Raw genomic sequence first — 4,740 nt, 5'->3', positions numbered from 1 at the left:
ATAACTTCTTTTGTGTGATTTTATGTTTCTATGTTTCTTTTGTTACTTGAGGGCAAGTAACGGTTTAAGTTTGGGGGATTTGATAGGTGCGTTAATCACGCGTAAAACTCCTATTTTCCGAACCAAAAACCGATGAGTCCTCAAGTATTATAATGGTTTTTAGTAGGTTTTTTAGTAGTTTCAGGTTCAGAGGACCAATAGAGCGTCTACAATCAATTTCGTGGAAAGAGGACGGGATTTGGAGACAAAACGGTCGAAATAGAGTCAAAAAGCGATAAGCAAGAAAATTGGAGACTACGCGCGCCGCGCAAAGACAGACTTCGAGACCGTGCGCCGCGGGCTTCTTGTCGCGCGCCGCGCAAATGGGGGCACAAACCGTGAAAACGCAGAGAGTCTTATGCGCGAAGCGCGCGTAACCTGGAGTGTGGTCCGCGTGCCGCGCATCGACCACCGGATTGCTGGAATAGGAAATTAATGTTTTTGAAGATTATTGACCCTTGGATTGAATTGGAAGGCTCAGATAACTCCGAAAAACACACATTCAGGGCTAAAAACACCTTTTGTAACCTAATTAACTCATTCTAGTTTTTGGAGAATTTACTTTCTACTTTTTTGCACTTTTTCTTTGAGAGCTTTTGCTTGGGAGCGAAGTTGAGTCGAAGATCCGATGAAGAAGCAACCGTGAACTCCCGTTTTTAATAGTTTTTCCTTATTTCCCTTATTCTCTATTACTCGAATTTTCATTAATTGATAGTTTCATTCTTCCCGTCATGAATTTCAAAGTGTTTCTCTTTTTTATGATTATGTTGATTCTTGTCTTGATCATTATGTTATTGAATATGGATTCCGTTAGAGGCTAGGTTTTTAGCGGGGTTGCGATGTAGCCGGATTGAATTGGATTGGGGGGTTCGTTAGGGTGAAATTATGCTTTGATTCATTTAATTATTCATGCTTGTGTGGATGTGTTCTTAATGCGTTGTTTAGATTGGCCATCTCTAGGATTATTTTAAGGAGTTTTCTGTCACTCGAGAGAGGGCGAAAACTCACGCTCATAATGCATGCTTCGTTTTGTTCTTAGGTTGCTAGACGGCTTAAGCTTAATATAATCGTTTGAATTCTCGTGTTTATTGCTCGTAATTGTTTTAATAGGATTAGAGGCCGTGAGGATATATCTGTCAATTACGTAGGTTGCTAGATCACTCGAGAGAGGCTAGTAATATCACAAGGAGAAAGAGATTAGCGTGAGTAGAGTAGGTCAAGTTGTTCGAACCTGAAACCCCCGAGGCTTAATTTTCCGGTGAAGTCGTAACCCCCATTTTCTCTTATTCAAAGTTTCGTGTTACATTTCCGTTGCTGTTTTTGTTAGTTTAATTGTAGTCAATTCCTGCACCACCCACTTTAATACTGTGAAATCAATTCGCTTTAGGTTGTTTAACGTCGCTATAGTAACTAGTCTCTGTGGGATCGATATCCGTTACTTACGTAACACTATTACTTGTTCGATATGTCCGCTTGCGTCCTAGTTATAAAAATATCGCAACAAGTTTTTGGCGCCGTTGCCGGAGACTTTTTACAATAGCGTCGAAAAATAATATGCTTTTCCATTTGATTTCGTTACGCGTTTCCTAACTTTGCGTGTCATTTTCTCTGTTTTGAAGGTGCATGCGGAGTGAGAGAACATCAAACCTCGTTCCACTAAATCTTGAGATCGAAAAATTCTGCAAGACGAAAAGAAAGCAATCAAAGGAACGAGCAATGAGAGAAAGAACGAACAATGCGGCGAACGAAGAGCCAAAGACCCTATTTCAATATGGGTTACCACCAGCTGACGCCGCGCAATCGGCAATTGCTCTCCCGGCTCTTGCGGGTAACTAGAATTTCAAAATCAAGACCGGCATAATACATATGGTCCAAGGGAACCAATTCTCTGGATCACCTTCCGAAGACCCGCAAGACCATCTGACAAACTTCGTCGAGATCGCAAACACGTTCAAGCTCCATAACGTGTCCTACGAAGCCATCCGCTTCTGCCCCTTCCCATTCTCACTACGGGACTGAGCCAAGATGTGGCTCAACTCCCTTCCGCTGGGTTCATCTAAAAGTTCATCCCGTTCGAGAAGATGCACAAGAGACGCAACGAGATCCACTCGTTTGCTTAGTACGACGAGGAGTCCTTAATTCAAGCATGGGGGCGCTTCAAGGAATTAGAGTGGAGATTCCCCAATCATGGCATCCAAGGGTGGATGATGGTGCAGATTTTCTATGGAGGTCTCTCACCATCATCTCGCACCCTAGTCAACACGGCCGCTGGAGGGTCGTTCTTTCATAAGATGGAGGAGTAAGCTCACAGCATTCTCGAGGAGCTGGCTTACAACAACGAACAATGCCCGTCCGAGCGGCGCATCTTGAAGAATATGCCAGTCACTCCCGAGATGGAGCTGATGAAGGCACTGGCGGCACAGGTGGCGGATCTCACAAAGTCAGTCTAGGGACAGAAGGCCTCCGTTCAAGCCGTGCACACCCCTGAGGTCTGTTTCTGGTGTAACGGGCAGCACAATAGTGACGAGTGCGCTTATGGGGACAATGGCCAACAGGCCAACTTCATCAAGAACAGGCCGCCCCAGGACAACTACAATCAAGGCCCAAGGAAAAACTACCATAATGGGGGATGGAGAGGTCCCCAAAACAACATGCCGATGCAACCCTCGCCTCAAGCCTAGCCTCGTCGACCACAGAATCAGCCCCGACCACCGCCATACCAAGCTCCTCCATTTCGGGTGTACAAGGGCGAGATCAACCTAAAGGAGCTCATCGCCAACTTGGCCACGTCAACAACCGCCGTCATAAATTCCACCACATAATTCATGCACAAAATGAAGACGTCTCTCTCGAACCAATCGGCTCAAATTCAGAATCTCGAGACGCAAGTGGGGCAACTCGCCACCGCCATCCACACACGATCCCAAGGCACAGTTCCAAGCACTTCCGAAGTAAATCCAAGGGAGCACTGCAATGCCATTTCACATCAACACGTCGCAGTTATCGAGAGCTCGAAGGAAGAAGAAGAAGAAGAGGCTTCCCTTGTCACTAAAGCTCCCAAGCCGCCTTCGCTGGTCCATACATATAAGCCACCACTCCCGTTCTCGCAAAAGCTCATGGTGGCGCTTTCCGCTGAATGTAGCGCACTACTAAAACAAGAGCTCCCGCCAAAGTTAGAAGACCCGGGCAAGTTCACATTGTCGTGCACTATTGGAGACATCTTCATCGAGAACGCTTTATGTGATCCAGGTTCGGGCATATACCTTATACCTTCTGCCATCTTCAACAAACTCGGGGTGGGTGAGCTAAAGCCCACGCGTACCACTCTCCAACTAGCAGATCGGACCGTAAGGCACCCGCGTACCACTCTCCACGCGTACCACTTTTTGTGTTACATTTTCGTTTCTGTTTTTGTTAGTTTAATTGTAGTCAATTCCTGCACCACCCACTTTCATACTGTTAAATCAATTCACTTTAGGTTGTTTAACGTCGCTATAGTAACTAGTCTCTGTGGGATCGATATCCGTTACTTATGTAATATTATTTCTTGTTCGATACGTCTGCTTGCGTGCTAGTTATAAAAATATCGCAACAAGTTTTTGGCGCCGTTGCCGGGGACTTTTTACAATAGCGTCGAAAAATAATCTATTTTTCCATTTGAATTCGTTACGCGTTTCCTAACTTTGTGTGTCATTTTCTCTGTTTTGAAGGTGCATGCGGAGTGAGGGAACATCAAACCTCATTCCACTAAATTTTGAGTAACTCATCATTGATCTAACCGTTTTAGACGGAACTTGGTTCAGAATGTAAGCGGCTGTTTCGAGGGCATATCCCCAAAAGGAAAGAGGGAGTAATGAGTAACTCATCATTGATCTAACCATCTCCATAAGAGTTCGATTTCTTCTCTCTGACACACTGTTTTGTTGAGGTGTGCCAGGTGCGGTAAGCTGAGAAGCAATACCTTCTTCTTTATGAAAGTCATCAAACTCTCCAGACATATACTCACCACCTCGATCGGATCGAAGGGTTTTGATCACTTTACCAGTTTGCTTTTCCACTAAATCCCTAAAGACCTTAAATACGTTAAAGGTCTCGGATTTGTGTTTGAGCAAATAGACAAAATTGTATCTTAAGTAATCTGTTGGGAATATTGCCCACTTGAAGATAATGAATAAAAGATTGCTAAATTCGATAATAAGATTACTTTATTAGCATTATATGATTAGTGGGTTGAGTTCTAAAAAATTAGAATCAATAACAACTATCTTCCATAGCCTCCGTATCTAACTGAGTCACGTGCTGGGCACCTGAGTTCGGGCGGTGAGCTAAAACGAGGTCGATGACTGATATATGCCTGGAAAGCTATATCTAAAGTCACATATGTTGAACACGTAGGTGAAGGCTGATCACTATGTGGGAGCATTCTACACTTGTGGTAAGTGTACGACTTGGATAGGTCTTGGTTGTAGATGTGTCGTTTAAGGACCGTTACGACACACTAATTGAGGCCGCTATGATGGTCACAGTGAGACTTGATCTGAATCTTGAAGTGATCATGGACACTGAGTCATGTTACTGAGCTCTTTGACTCATTCGCTAAAAGGCTATCCATGCTAATCACAGCTTATGTCTTGGGAGTCTCTCAGAGCATGATTCGAGTGGGAAGTGATTTACAGATACGGAATCCAGCCTTCCTGAAAG

The 4,740-nt window shown here is 44.3% G+C and overlaps 1 non-coding gene across 1 annotated transcript; it reads right to left on the bottom strand.

Moving 5' to 3' along the window:
- Positions 1-2,129: 2,129 nt before the first annotated feature.
- Positions 2,130-2,233, bottom strand: LOC149393422 (small nucleolar RNA R71). The gene has a single exon (XR_016299980.1). It is a non-coding gene; the product is annotated as a small nucleolar RNA R71 (small nucleolar RNA).
- Positions 2,234-4,740: the final 2,507 nt, after the last annotated feature.

This window comes from Urtica dioica, chromosome 6 (genome assembly GCF_054948205.1).
Source record: "Urtica dioica subsp. dioica isolate 48M chromosome 6, U.dioica_male_clone48M_v1_H2, whole genome shotgun sequence".
Classification (NCBI taxonomy): Eukaryota; Viridiplantae; Streptophyta; class Magnoliopsida; order Rosales; family Urticaceae; genus Urtica; species Urtica dioica.
This window is presented reverse-complemented; position numbering and strand designations above follow the sequence as displayed.